The sequence below is a fragment of the Brachycentrus maculatus genome, unplaced genomic scaffold (genome assembly GCF_059751285.1).
Source record: "Brachycentrus maculatus isolate JH-2025_06_01 unplaced genomic scaffold, ASM5975128v1 h1tg000069l, whole genome shotgun sequence".
NCBI lineage: Eukaryota > Metazoa > Arthropoda > Insecta > Trichoptera > Brachycentridae > Brachycentrus > Brachycentrus maculatus.
In genome coordinates, this window is record NW_028280823.1 from 3,284,644 (window position 1) to 3,301,033 (window position 16,390).

At 31.6% G+C, this 16,390-nt stretch overlaps 1 protein-coding gene across 5 annotated transcripts in view; it reads right to left on the bottom strand.

The window, feature by feature from the left end:
• LOC148311280 (glycine receptor subunit alpha-2-like) overlaps positions 1-16,390 on the bottom strand; it is a 103,930-nt gene that overhangs the window by 56,698 nt on the left and 30,842 nt on the right. Inside the window, exon 1 of one of the 5 annotated variants that reach the window (XM_088257015.1) lies at positions 47-272. The exons of the other annotated variants lie outside the window; for them this stretch is intronic. The gene's annotated coding sequence lies outside the window, so the exon portion shown is untranslated. Of the gene's footprint in view, positions 1-46; positions 273-16,390 lie in introns of those variants that run through there. 5 annotated transcript variants of the gene reach the window in all.

Consider the following 16,390-nt stretch of genomic DNA (forward strand, 5'->3'; position numbering starts at 1 on the left):
GCGAGTTCGATAAATATCAAATAGCACGTATGAATAAAGAACTAACCTTTTATTCTTATGGTTGGTCTTGATCCAGCGCTGGGATCAGGGCGATTCTCTCTTGACGGTGGTGATGGGGTCACAAAATACAGCGAGGTATTCACAACAATTCAATATATAGAGCGCCCGCGTGAAGAGTCAAATTGCAACTGTTTTTTACTTTTGTTTTCTTTTGTCTTGTATTCGGGCAGTCGGGCGTCGTTCGAAATTCAAAACGTACTACCGATAAGTACCGGCCAAACCAGTGTGTTTAAATACTTGTTCACAAATCTGGATTATTTGAAAATGTGATTATGATCCAGGATTCAGACCCTTTATACAAATATAAGAGATTCTCCTCAGTAAAAAAGCTTCTACATCTTACCAATAGATGTCTCTAGTGAAAAATTCTAGTGATTCATTTAAAATGTTTCGAAATTTGTTCATATATAAAGAACTTCCAAGAATTTGAGTAGTGTGGTCGTCAATCATGGGTGGAATTGGTGAATGTTGCACGTATGTAAAGTGATCACTTAAACCAGCCTATGACGGTCGTAAGCCCCGTAAATGCCCAGACTTACATATTATTCTTCATCTTTGTTGAGATGTCAAAAAATAATATGATGTTTCGATAAAATACAAAGTGATTTTGAAACTGTTTAATCATTTAAAAAGTGAAATACATCATGTAGTAACTTGGACTTCATGAATCGATAATTCGAGAGGTTCGCGTATTTCGGTACGGTTTTTATGTGCCAAAAATAAAACTTATTGTAGAGTTACAAGGAGGAGGGGTGGCGTATTTTGTCTGCCACGAAAGTCGAGCATTCAACAAAATGTCTGCCGTCAGTCTTTTTCGTGGCACTTTAATAGTTTTCAAAACTCAACCGGCATATTCGAATAGACGGTTTTCCAATACAAGGTCTACAATACAATAAGGCAAAAAACAATTAAATGCCACGTAGTAACACTTCTGTCGAGTTTTGACATGGAGATGTGCCAATGAAATTCGAACCCGACTTTAGTTCAATGATACTACTGTCTAGGAATAAATCAGTCGGTTCTTAATCGGGTCTAAATCTTGACTAACAAAAATATCCAGCGTATTATTTTTGAAACGACATCACCATACAAACAGGATATTTTTTATTTTTATTTTTCAAAACATATTACATATATAAGTCATATATATAGGGTCCGCCATCTAAAGTTTTTTTTTCAACTAGTGCTTATTTCGTGAATGGTAACACTTAGCATATGTCTGATTTAACAAATAATTAGTTTTATCCTTCCGCTAAGCGAATATGGTTGTGTATACGCTTGAACAACGCTGGGAAATATTGCGACATTCGACTTACAGAAGATGCCGATTTTGCCAAAAAAATCATCTTTTCGGATGAAGCTCATTTTGATCTTGGCGGGTATGTAAACAAGCAAAATTGTCGTATTTGGGGCACAGAAAACCCGCACGCATACATTGAAAAGCCGGTACACCCAAAACGAGTCACTGTTTGGTGCGGATTTTGGTCCAGAGGCATAATTGGGCCATTTTTCTTTGAAAATGAGCAAGGAGTGGCCGTTAGTCAATGGCGATCGTTATTGGGCCATGTTGAACGGATTTTTGTTCACAAAAATTGAAGAGGAGGATATTGGCAACATTTGGTTTCAACAAGACGGCGCTACGTGCCACACAGCCGAAGCTACACTCGATGTTTTGCGCCCCATTTTCAAAAAAAAAATGTTATTTGGCGGACCCTTTATTACATTCCCGATGAGTAATTTCTATTTCTCATTTTGGGACAAGGAATTGAGGTAAACAAGACTGGTACACAAATAATAAAGTTACAAAAAGATTTTTGAAAAATAACCAAAACCAATACATGGCAGAATATAACAACAATAAACAGGTATAATAAATAGGCATAAGAAGCATATTTAAAAGAAATAAATGAGAAAAATATAAGGTTAGAAGCATATCGTAGTCATACAGGAGAAAGTAACCAAGTGCATTTTTTACAAAAACGTTATCATTGACTATTTGATATATTTTTAGCTTAATATTGCCCTGAAAAAAAATTTCAAACTTGGAAGTATAATATATTGACTTGTTAAAAATGACTAACTGCATTAGTGTTTATTTTTGTGCCAAGCAAAAGTGTGTTAAATGGCCCTCCTGAACATTTTACGTTAGTTGGTCACTTTCTTCTGTACGACTACGGTATGTATATGATGCAATTTCGAAACATTGTACAAAAATCACTAGAATTTTCACGAGAGACATGTCTTGGTAAGATGAAGAAGTCTTTTTATTGAGCATAAACTCTTATATTTATATGTGTTTGATTTGTATGTATCGATGTGTTTGGTTGATCGGTGTGATGAGATATTTTAAGCCTGCAATCTCGGTTTCAGAGGGATGATATTTAAAAGAAACAAACGAGAAAAGATAAAAAATAAATAAAAGATGAAGTAAAAACAAATTAAGAAAATATGACTAAACACTACATCTTTCCATAGAGTATTTTTTCAGATCATTTATTTTGGATCCCCAAATGGGTCCTATTTTTATAGTAATGTTTACAACATTTTTAGGTGTATCCAAGTCCTTGTTCACAAATCTGGATTTCTCCATTTCGGAGTTATTTTAACATTTTATCAATACATTTATAAAATAAATAAAAACGTTTTCAAACTAACTATAGATGCTGCCGTGATCTCAAACATGAAGCGACATGAAATTTATCATATTTTTCATAGTAACAAAAATTTGAAAAGTCTTGTTCTTCTTCCTCAGATAGGACTAAGTCCTGTTATTCTCGGAGTTTGCTCTTTGGAGGTGGAAGACCAGCTATCTTTCCATCTTTCCATCGTTTAGGTGGTCTTCCTGGGGGTCTGTTACCTCTTATGCATTCGTCTGCTGTTATCCTCTCCACTCGATACGAATTTGCTCTTCCCACACGATCTCTCCAAAAACGTCTTCTTACTCTTCCCAATCGCACAACATCTTCAACATCGCAGATTCTTCTTATTTCAGAGTTTCTTACTCTGTCGCGAAGTGTTAGACCTGCAATGGGTTGTAGGGTCTTCATTTCGATAGTTCATGGAAGGCTTTTTCTTCTCGTGGTGTCAGCTCTTGTTTCTATGCCGTTGTCAATCATGTGTAGGTTGGTAAATGTTACACGTGTGTAAGTGATAACATAACCACACTATGAAAGGTCATAAGCCCAGTAAATACCCAGATTTTCGTATTCTTCTTCATTTTATGTTGAGATGTCAAAATGTAAAGTATTGTTGCTTAGATTGTTGCCTAGTTGCACACACAATTTTTTTTCCTTATATGTACTTTTGTATCGGTTTAAACATATCGCTAACTCCTTTCAAGAACGTCATAAATCAAAAAACTTGATTTTTCAGGAGAACGTTTTTAAAGTTTAAAAATATAACACAATGTTTAAAAATAAATTTTAAGCCACTTATTGAACTTTTTACTGTAAAACAGATCCTTTTAGGTAAAACCTGAATGCTTTTTCTCCTTTTGAAAAATATTTAGTATATTTAAAAAAATAATTAAACAATACCTTTTCTTCAAAATGCAAAAACAACATTTTCTGCCCTATAGCGGGTAAATATTAAGTTAAAAATATGCCTCCTTTGCTGGGATATAGTACATTTTCTGGGCATTCCGAAAACATGTACAACTGAAAATCGTCGATTTTTGATTTATGACGTTCTTGAAAGGAGTGAGCGATATGTCATAGTTTGACAAAAAAAATATTTTTACCGAATTCAAATTGAATGACCTCTTGATTGATTTTATTCATTGACATTGACCTATTTACACTTGTTGGTTCATTTATTCATGAATGTATGCAAGGCGGTCTAGTTTAATTAGTTTATATTATTATTTTTAAATGACACACTAAAATATCCGTAGTCCACATTTCGGGATCAAATGTTAAGTTCGCGCGTATCATGTAAATTTCGAGTGTTTTCCTGTCAACAACTGTTTAGATTTCCCGGGATTTCGAAGTTTCGGGGCTCTACTGTAAATTAACAATGTATTTTATGTACAACATTTTGAGTGTGTCCAAATACTTGTTCACAAAATCTGGATTATCTCCAATTACAGGAGTTATTTTCATATTATTTTTAGACATCTCATCAAATATGAAGAAGAATATGGAAGTCTGGGCATTTACGGGGCTTACGACCGTCATAGGCTGGTTTAAGTGATCACTTTACACACGTGTAACATTCACCAATTCCACCCATTATTGACAACCACACTACTCAAATTCTTGGAAGTTCTATATATATATGAACCAATTTAGAAACCTTGTTCATGAATCACTAGAACTTCACTAGAGACATCTATTGGTGAGATGTAAAGAAGCTTTTTATTAAGCAGAAACTCTTATATTAGTATGTGAGATCCGTAAATGCCCAGACTTCCATATTCTTCTTCATCTTTGATGAGATGTCAAAAAATAGTATTTTATGTACATTAAATAACAACTATGACGTAATCAAGTAATATTTATTCTGATAATTCTTTAACAAAATATTATTATGAGGTTTATCACCAAAAGAAAAATATATATTTAAAAAAATTTAATAATGAGTTTCGATGATTTATTCATCGTAATATTCTTGTTTTTAATGTAGAAATCGTAATGACGTTTCTGTGTTTCTCTTTCTTAAAAAAACAGTAAAATAAAATAATCGTTCCACTTGAAATACACGAAATGTAAGCATGATTGACATGATTGTTGAAACAAATTTTATCTCGTGTTGATAAGATAACAAAGTATGAAATGGATTTAAACTATTTTAAAATAAGACTATAAGTTATAAGAATATAAGTTTTTCTTGTGGTTGTGAGTTACGTTATAAAAAAATTAAACAAAAAATCAATTTTTATTTCGACAATGGATTTGATAGGAAAGAATGCTTTAGTGACTGGGGGTGCCAAGGGAATTGGTTTAGAGTGCATAAAAGAATTGCTTAACGAAGGAATTGCCGTAAGTAAAATAAACATATTTCATTTTAGTGTTTTACTGACATTCCTTGGTGGAACTGCATTTTATATAATAAAATATCAACTTATTAATTTTTTCCACATTAATTTTTTTTGACCAGCAACCGGGTTTCGTCGTAACCGACATTATAAGACTGGGTCACCGACATCATTACCAGTCTGATGATGTTGGTTGCGACAAAACCCGGTTGCTGGTCAAATAAAATTCATGTGAAAAAAATACATAATGGTTATTTTATTACATAAACATATTTATTGAAAAAATCATACATGTGAAAATATGAAAATACAAATATCAATAACAACAAAAAATTACCTGTATATTATTTTATTATTATTATATATTATTATATATTATATGTTATTATTATTATATATTATTATTATTATATATTATTATTATATTTCATTTTATTTTATTATTTTATATAGTATTTGGACACACTCAAAATGTTGTAAAAAATTACCTTTTAAAAAAGGCAGGATTATTTATTTAATTTGTTACAACATACTGCAGTAAAAAGAATTTAAATATTCTTGGAGTCTATTCAAATAATAATGAAACTACTAAATGGGTTTTTAAACTTTTATTTTATATCACAGCTTAATCCGATTGAACAAACATAGGCAAGATTCATTTTGAATAAGTTTACATGTAATTTTAGGAGAGATATCGTTTTATTTTTTAGATACTTCTATTTGATCAGTGAATTGTCAACAATGAATTATTTTCATTCTGAGAGAATGATCAGACACTGGATCATTCACTCAGATGAATCCATCTTCGTTAATATACCAGCGATAAATGTTTCTTCTCAAGTTGAGACACCTATAATATGAAAAATATTTTTTTTTGTCGTTTAATTCTAATAGAAAATGTATTTTAATAATCGCTCACTCCTTTCAAGAACGTCATAAATCAAAAATCATCAATTTTCAGTTGTGCATGTTTTCGGAATGCCCAGAAAATGTACTATATCCCAGCAAAAGAGGCATATTTTTAACTTAATATTTACCCGCTACAAGGCAGAAAGTGTTGTTTTTACATTTTTAAGAAAAGGTATTGTTCAATTATTTTTTGAAATAAACTAAATATTTTTCAAATGGAGAAAGAACCTTCAGTTTTTGCCTAAAAAGATCTTTTGCACATTAAAAAGTTCAATAAATGGCTTCATATTTATTTTTAATACATTGTATTATATTTTTAAACTTTAAAAACGTTCTTTTTTTATTTATGACGTTCTTGAAAGGAGTGAGCGTAATGTAAATAACAATTGTATTAATTTGGACTGAAACAGAAATGCGCTATACTGGATTTAAACGAAGAGTTGGGGATGACAATTAGAAGAGATTTGGCATCAGAGTATGGGGCAGATCGAGTGATTTTTGTACGTTGCGATGTGACTTGTAACGAGTCCTTCGAGGATGCTGTCAAGGCTGTCATATCTGAATTCGGATCCTTGGATATATTTGTGAATAACGCTGGGATCGTATGTGAACCACGCAATTGGGAAAAAACTATAGACACAAATGTGGTAAGTTATGACATAGATTCAATGTGGTTTTGATCTTTAAATAATATATAAAGGTGAGCTGTAAGTCCAAAATTATCACAAAAACAAAGAAGTAAATACGTTTAATTTACTTGTAAAGCAATGTTTTTTAGATGTAATTGTAACAAAAACAAATTTGAATAAAACCATCTGCTTTTTTTCTTCTTGTAAATACACTTAATTAAATATTTTTATCACAAAAATACAATAATGTATTTCAAACCAAAAAGGTTTTGAATATATGAAAGTACCTTTATAATACCTATAGTACCTATATGTCCGCCTCCGTAGTGTAATGGTCAGCACGCTAGGCTACCGTTCTGGAGGTCCCGGGTTCGATTTCCATAGGGAGGTCTAATAAATATAATTTTTTTCACTTTACAATTTATTTTTTCACTTTAATATTTATTCAATATTACCCTGGACTGGTACCTGAAGCGGAGGGCTGATCACCTTTCCTTCGTTTGTTAACGATCACGATAACACTGCGCTTATATGATGCAGTGCCCTATGCACCATTGGGGTGCGGATAAGGGCTCGAAAAAAACCTATATAATATTTTAACTGCTTTCTTTCTTTGTGCATTTATAGTGTTAAATACAATACATTTAATTAAAATACGAGTTTAGGAGTTAACGTACTAGAAGGGATATATTTTTTTATGTTTCCATTGCTAAGGCAAGGTATTTGTCGAAACCTGTTGTAATAATAGTACCTAAGATAAAAGTGTTTAAAAATAAACTGTGTGTTTTATTGATTTCTTGAAGACTATGATATTTGTAAAAAATATAGTACTATTGTATGTATGTTTAAATGGAGTACATTATTATTTTACAATAAATCCATGTTTTTTTTAGAAAGGCACGATCAGAGGTACTATTTTAGCTTTCAAATACATGGGGTTGGATACGTGCGGTAATGGAGGCTGTGTTGTCAACATGTCATCGATTTTAGGTTATATTCCATCTTCATGGTTTCCAATCTACTCCAGTAGTAAGCATGCTATCCTGGGATATAGCAGATCGATGGGGGTAAATATATGACTTTTAACATATTCCATATAAATACACGCGTATTTCAAATACAATTAAATTTTCTGGCGTTTCTCATGTGTGTGATTATAATCCAGGATTCGGACCTCACATACTAATATAAGAGTTTCTGCTCAATAAAAACTTATTTTCATCTCACCAATAGATGTCTCTAGTGAAGTTCTAGTGATTCAAGAATAATGTTTCAAAATTGGTTCAAAATTAAGCTGGTAAAATATCAAAATAGTCAATGATTACGTGTTTGTAAAAAATGCACTTGGTCACTTTCTCCTGTATGACTACGATATATACATAGAACTTCCAAGAATTTGATTAGTGTGGTTGTCAATAATGGGTAGAATTGGTGTTTGTTACACGTGTTTAAAGTGATCACTTAAACCAGCCTATGACGGTCGTCAGCCCCGTAAATGCCCAGACTTCCATGTTCTTCTTCATCTTTGATGAGATGTCAAAAAAGAATAAAAAAATGCTATAGTTGGCCACTGCTCTAAACTTATTAATGTTTATGAACTCTAAAAAAGAGATTGATTAAAAATATTTTTTCTTAATATATTTTGCTTCATTAAGGCTCCAATTCACATGAGAAAATCTGGCGTGAGAGTTGCAGTTTTATGTCCTGGCTCCACTTCGACTGACTTGCAAAGAGAAGCAAGAGAATCCTTGGATGCAGAAATGAGAGCAGAATTAATGAAAGTCCTGTCAGACCATGGAAAACCACAAGAGTACGTTAAAAAATTTAAATCCCAAAGATATTGCTCACTCCTTTCAAGAACGTCATTTATGAAAAAATGGATTTTTCAGGAAAACGTTTTGAATTTTTAAAAATATAAAACAATTTATTAAAAATAAATATCAAGCCACTTATTGAACTTTTTACTGTGCTACAGATCTTTTTAGGTTAAACTTGAAGGTTTTTTCTCCATTTAAAAAAAAAAACTAGTTAAAAAAATAATTAAACAATACCTTTTTTTCAAAATGCAAAAACAACACTTCCTGCCCGTAGCGGGTAAATATTAAGTTTAGAATATGCCTCTTTTGCTGGGATATAGTACATTTTCTAGGCATTCCGAAAACATGGACAACTGAAAATGGACGATTTTTGATTTATGACGTTCTTGAAAGGAGTGAGCGATACAATAAAAATAAGTATATGTTACACTGTTATACTGTTAAAAGTAATCGCTTAAGCCAGCCGTTCTGTCAGCACACTCAGTTACCGTAATAGAGGTGCCGGGTTCTATTCCCGGGGGGGTGAGGGCAAATATATGTTAGTGATTTCTCACTTCAATATTTATTGAACATTACCCTGGACTGGTATCTGAAGCGGAGGGCTGATCACGTTTCCTTTATGTGTTAAGCATAAAGATAACACTGCGTTTAAATGCAGTGCCCTATGCATCATTACGTTAGGATGAGGGTTTGAAGAAGAAAAATAAGAATATACGTATACTAGGCTTTTTAATTGAGTTTGTGCGTGAGTGTCAGTAAACATCACTATAAGTAGTACTGGTCTTACACTTCGTGGTTTCCTCAGGCTAACTTTTCTAAGAGGCTTTTAACGATAATTTTATAGTATTATCCGTATTTGCCTCTTTTCAAAGTATTTTAATATTTTCTAGTACGAAAATATTAAAAGGTCGAAACCTTCAGCATCCACCAAGTTGGAACTTAAGAATAGAAGCCGAATTTAACGTTAAGATTTTGTTCCTTGCAATATCTCGTTTTCATTCACAATTCGGTACTGTTTAGATGTGATATATTCAATTAAGGCAAACATAAATACTATAAAACTACTGATCCCTTTCACTGCCTACACCGGGGTACTTCTAGAAAATTTGGTGATGGATTTACAAACTTGTACTTATTTAGATTGGCAGTGGGATATTATAAGCTTTTAAATGTAAATTCCCAGTGAAATCAGGGTACAATTTTGTTTCACATTTTCAATAAATTTCGCAACCTAGTTTTAAAAAATTGCCATGCAAGAGAAGGTATGTCAAGAAGCCTAGATGTTTCTGTATCAGACTTGGGAATGCAGTGGGACAGCTTTCAATAAAGACATACGTAAATACGTACGTTTACTGATTTTAGTTAAAATTAATGATATCGTTTTTTCAGGGTTGTAACGGTAGCAAAGGGACTCGTTGAAATGGTCAAAAAGGCTGATAATGGATCCGTGTGGTCAGTAGATGGAGATAAGCCAGCTTACCAACTAGTTATGCCATATGTTAAGTTCTTTGCAAACAAAACATGATATTTCTTTCGTTTCACGAAAAACATTTAAAAATCTAATAATTTTATAAATAAAGGTAAAAGATTTATGAATTATTGTTTATATTTTATTTATTTTTAAATAAAACTTCACTCTAGGTGAAACATTGATAAATGAGATTAAAATACAAAAAAAACCTAAAAGGTTTTCTATATTATGTTCTCATATATCGTAGTCATACAGGAGAATGTGACCAAGTGGATTTTTTACAAAAACGTGATTATTGACTATTTGATATCTTACTAGCTTAACATTGTAGTATAATATATCGACTTGTTAAAAATGACAAACTGCATTGATGTTTATTTTCTTGCCAAGCAAAAGTGACTTAAATGGCCCTCCTGAACATTTTACGTTTTGTTAGTTAATCACTTTCTCCTGTACGACTACGATATGTTCGAGTAAAAAATAAATCATCAATGTAATAACATACTGATTTAAACACGGAAATATTATTACTGAAAAACTTGTAAATATTAATGAGTTATGACGTACTTTATTGCATGCGTGATTAATATTGTGTTTTATCGTTCTTCAATTTACTGTGTGCAGAGGTCTTATGTTTTAAATTAATAAAGCCTAGAAAAAATATTAAAATGTATAAACTTCAAGTGGGTTCTCAAAATGTGAAAAAACCAAGGTATTGATACCTTAAATTTTTCAATATTTTGTTGTCTTTTTATCTGATTTTTTTAAAATGATTTGTATTCCCCAACTGAGACGAAGCACATTTTTACGAAGGAAGATTGAAGTCTGTATTTCAGAGCTTATGCTTTGGTATTTGGCTGACTTAATTGTTTACTTTATACACTTGTATAACGGTTACCATTCTGCTCATTACTAAACATCTAAATTACATTTATTTTAAAAGTTGTATAAATTTACTATTGTAAGATTCCTTTCTTATGTTGATGGAAATATTGAGACATGCGGAATTTTGATATAATAAATACGAAAAAAGATTTTGTGAACTTCGTTCGTCATCTGAACCATCCTAATTAATTGTACATGTGTATATATTTAAATATATATATATTTAAAATATTTGTTATTTTGAAGACAACAAAAAACACTTTTTTCTAATTTACATTTATAGATAAATTATTTAAGTTTTTATTAAAGTTTTAATGTAGCAATTTAAATAGATACAGAATTACAATTTAATGCTAATGTCTGTCTTTTAAGCTTGGCTTGGTTTTCGCTGAGCAAGCAATACAGGGGCTCACCCCTTTCTTGTTCAGCGTCCCACAGGTTGAGGTTGTGTGGATGAAGGTACTATAACTTGTGGTAGGTTCTGGAACGCAATGTTTGCGTGTGCAGATTATGGGCTGGTGTTACAGTCGAGGCCACCGTCTGTCAACTTGTGTTTCGAGAAAATATTCATGGATTTTTTTCCATTTCACATAACACAAATGGTTATTAATAATTTTGACAAACGGCGTCATTCCTTAGCGTTGTAGGATGGACTCTCGACTTACAAAACTAAAAATTTCGATTCTTGGTAGTTGGAAAATAAATTTAAGATTTTTTTTTCATGTTGATATCTCAGCATAGATGAAGAAGAATATGCCAGTCTTTGAGGAAGTCTTAGAAAGATCACTAAGGGTAGTTTTACGAAGTGTAGATAAATTTTACTTTACTTCTAAAAAAGCACTTTGTTATACGTGTGTAAAGTAACCACTTAACAAGCCTATGGCAGGTCATAAACCCAGTAAACACAAATATTTCATAAAATTAACCTATAAGTGGAGAAACCCAGATTTGTAATTAATGATTTATACACACTTAAAATATGGCGTTTTAATTTGATTCTATCATGGATCAATGTATGAGAAAGGGTGGTTTATGGTGAAAAGGGGAAAGCATGTGGAACAAAGAGGGATTGTTATAAAGGTGTGGTGTCACAAAGATGCGCTACAAATGTACGTGTGTAAGTACTCATGGCTAAATAACATTAACATAAAATGGGATCGTTATACACTACATAAACATGTTGGTGATGTACTTGTAATAATATTGACCCTTAGCTCTCCTATGTCGAGTGTGGCTTGATATTGTATTTATTACGCCTACTCTGATGTCAATTCTGATTCGATTTTATTAATTTGGCAAAATTTAAAAAAAAATATATAAATTTAAAAAATGAACACACTACGCTATAACTGTAATAATGTCCCCTTTTAAAATCGATTTACATATAAAAGTAATAAAAAATTAAGGAGTGCTAAGAATATTTTTTTTGACCACATGACTGCTTTTACTATATGATATGCTATTACGATATTATGATATGAATTTCACTTGGTAAATACCACTGTTGCTTAAAATCTATCGTGACACGTGTTTCGATGCATTCCGCATCATTTTCAAACACCATATTTGAAAATGATGCGGAATGCATCGAAACACGTGTTACAATAGATTTTTAGAAAAAGTGGTATTTACTATTTGAAACAAAATCAATTGAAGAAAAAATATTACTAAAATTAAAAGTCTTCAATGCAATGTTTTAAATGTATTTAAATTGCGGCTATATAGAGGTATATTTCTACTAGACTTGTACCTTGACCTATATTTAAGCTGTACCGGAAGTTTCACTCGTAGGAAAGGGTTTTATGGTGGCAATTCCGGTGCAACCGGAAGCAGTGGACAGTGAACATTTGTTATGAGGTTCTTTACTGTTCCCTGTGTACCGAATGATTGATGTTTTTCTATGTATGCAATATTCCATACACCCATTTATGAAAACTTTTTTGAAAAATTTTTATTTACAGTATTTGTTGATAAATCCGAATGGTACGGAAGCGAAAAATTAAATTGTCTAAAGCAGGATCAAATCAGAGAGAAAGCCGTTGAAATGCTTTCTCTCAGACGAATGTGTGGGAAAATCGATGTATGGCAGGATAAAAAATGAAGATATTAGAAAAAACGTAAGACTGAACTCGGGATGGTTGCAGAGATTAAAAATAGTTATTTAAGATAGTATGGACATACGGCGCAAATGGATGACGAGATTATGTCTAAGAAAGTATATTTGGAAAATGTGAACGGGAGAACGTAACGAGGATAGTCAAAAAAGACTTGGCACAACCAGATCAATCAGATCCTAAAATCTGGTTGTGTCAAAAGTCTAGGACTAGATGTATGGTCTCGTGGAGAGTGATCAAGGGGAAAATAAATCTCTCTAAAAATAAAATAAAAATAAAAAATAAAAAAAATCTGTCAATACCTTTATATGGTATCAAACGTTTTGATCAATATCACTAGTCTGTTTTTGGTTGGTTGCTTCCAACCAACCAAAAATATCTTCATATTGCTTTTTAGCAATAAGTCCGCTAATGTATTTATTTATTTTTTCTGCACATGAAGTTTAAATAAAAAAAATAAAAAGAAACATTATTAAAATGAGAAATGATTTATTTAAGTTTAAAATAAACGTCTCCACATAACGAATATAAACCTAATTTATTTACTGTAAAGGCGATTAAATCATTAAAAAACGTGTTCTTCAAATAAAGCTGAAAATGTAGACAAATTTATTTCAATGCGGAAAGCTTAATTAGATGCAAACAATAGAAATTATATTTATATTAGTTTTGTTGTAAAAAACGTATGTTATTATTATTTTACTATTTTAATACTGACGCATAAATAAATCAAGTCTTGTTTCTGTATACCCAATGCAGGGATTTCTTGTATTCATGATTAAATTTGCATTAAATAAAACAAAACATTTGTCAAAACAAAATACTATATTTGTAATGAAAAAACGAGGAAATGTTTATTTGTTTCGCTTTTATTAATGTTTTATTAATATATTTACTCATTATTTATTATGTGGATGCATACATTGTGTACGTTGTACGCTGGGTGCGGTATGGCTCTAGTAAACGTTGATGTTTGACGTAAAAATTTGTCGCGGAAAGTCAACGCCGATAAAAATAATATGCTGATTAGTTTTACTGTTGTTGAACATGCAAACTTTCTTCGAAACCAGACCCGAAACCCGGTTGCAAATTGAAATCTCAATCACTCTCGACTTATAAGAGATATAATAATGATAACGTCGTTTGGTTGAAGTAGAAAATATAAATAATGGGATTCTATAATTTATATTTGAAGCACTAACTTAGTAATTTTCAATTTTATAATTAAAATGTAACTTTGTTTTTAAATCATTATAAATATTTTATTATAGCTTAATAATAATGTCAACCGGTTTCGAAGCTAACCACTATTAATAAATAGAAGCCTGATTAATACTAAAACACTATCTACTTAACGAAATTCAAAATATTTTGACGGTTAGGCAATGGACCTTGGGTAGGTCTCATGTAGCTTGATAAAGAAACGTTTAGCTTCGAAACCGGTAGACATTATAATGAATTAATTCAACCATATCCGCTCCCTAGGTGGAGCATATGGAGTCCACAAACTATCTCCAGGCTCTTCTGTCGGCGGCCAGCTCCCTTGCATCCTCCCAAGTCAGATCCGCGTCCCGAAGTTCTGACGAGAACTGCCGACGAATTGTCAGCAGTGACATTATCATTAACTTTTAATCAAATATTTATAGTGATTTTAAAACAATATTACATTTCAATTCTATAATGGGATTCTGTTTGATTTTTATATTTATTTATTATTTTTTAATTAATATTAAAATATTGTAATTTAAAAACAATAATGAGTTACAATAATGTACCCTCACTGAGTTTTCCCGTGCCCTCGGCACATTATAAGATACTTATTTAGAAAACTATATTAAACAAAACTGTTTATGACACGCAATCAAATACGTCATGATTCGATCTATTTCAGATTATCTACCCACCTCTATTATTAATTAGTAAATAGGTATTTTATATCCGTTACTACATTTAACTTAATGGAAGCATGATTTAAAAAAATTCTTGCAAAGTAATCAATGTTCTTTGACCAAAAGAGTTATGTGTTAGGTTTTGTTTAATGTGTTTCTGTGTTTTGGATCTCGTAGTTCTATCAACGTTTCCATAAAGTTTATTAATTGCAATTTGTGTTTTACTACGAGGTGCTTTCTTGTCTAATGTAAGAGTAATTCTTCAATGCATATTTAAGGATCGTTTAAACATATAGTTGTTTGACTGTCATGAATTGTATTTTTTTGTTTATTTGGTTTGTGAGAGTCCGTCTCGAAACTTAAAATATTATTTTCATTATTTAAAAAAAAAAAAATAAACGTAATAAAGGTTCCTGTTCTTCTAATCCTTATTAACTAATGGTGCATAGAGCACTCCATCGTACTGACGCAGTGTTATCTTTATCGTTACTTACATGAAGGCAATGTGATCAATCTTGCGCTAGGTACCAGAAATATTACATAAATAATTATTAAAGAATATTTATTTTGACCCCCTCCTGGGAATCGAACCCTGGGTAGCTAAACGTGCAAACCATTTGACTACGGAGGCGGAGTGTGTACTAACTTTTTCATATTTTTACATCTGAATTTGCATTTTATTTCGTTTTAATGATATTATATAAATTAAAGTGTAAATGAACGAGATCTGATCCTTTGATCAGTCTTTGATTTGACAATTTATAAATATAAAATTATCCGCTTATAGCGTAATTTTTTAAATACAGTATTTTTAATCAAGCTCGGTAAAGCCTTATTTAGACATTTCCCATAAAAATAGAGAATGGTAAAAATTTATATTCATAACACATGCACTTCTACTTTCAGCAAAAAAAATGGATTATTTTTAATATAACTATACGTTTTTATTTATTTTCATGAACAAATATTTTTGTGGAGTTTTGATATGAAATAATCAAATTACCGTACTCAGGTTTAAAAATTATTTAGGTTGAAAATGATTTATTTATTTTCATAAAGAAATATTTTTGTGGCGTTTTGATACGAAATAATCAAATTACCGTACTCAGTTTTTAAAAATTATTTAGGTTGAATAAGAAAGTAGTTCTAGTAATTGGTTATTTCAAGAAATTTATAAGGAAAAGCATGAAAAATAAATTGAATTAATTATTACAAAAATTAGTTCCGAGAATGTCTCATGTAAAATCGGGATATTAACTCACATTGATAGGGTTTTTTCATGTTTGCAACAAATGAACGGTTGAAGGGAAATTTTATTGGACCGGGTTAAGTCGAAATCTTTGTTCGTTCGAAAACGTCGTGGCTCGGGAGCTTATACTTCGGCCATTGTTATAATAACCGCTCGGGACACGCCAAGTTCCGTGCGGTCACAAGGAAAACCGGGGAGAATGTCGCGTGACGTTCTTCAAGGTCGGGAGAACATAAAGCTGCAGTAGGCTGAAAACGAAAACCGCAAAAAAATCCGCCCTTAAAACCGAGGCTCCGCGCAAAAAAACGCGCAGTAGACACAATAAAAATCTCTGAAATCCCTCCCCCTTTTGCTGAATAGCCTTCTCGCAAATTTGAAGCGCCCGAAGCCAG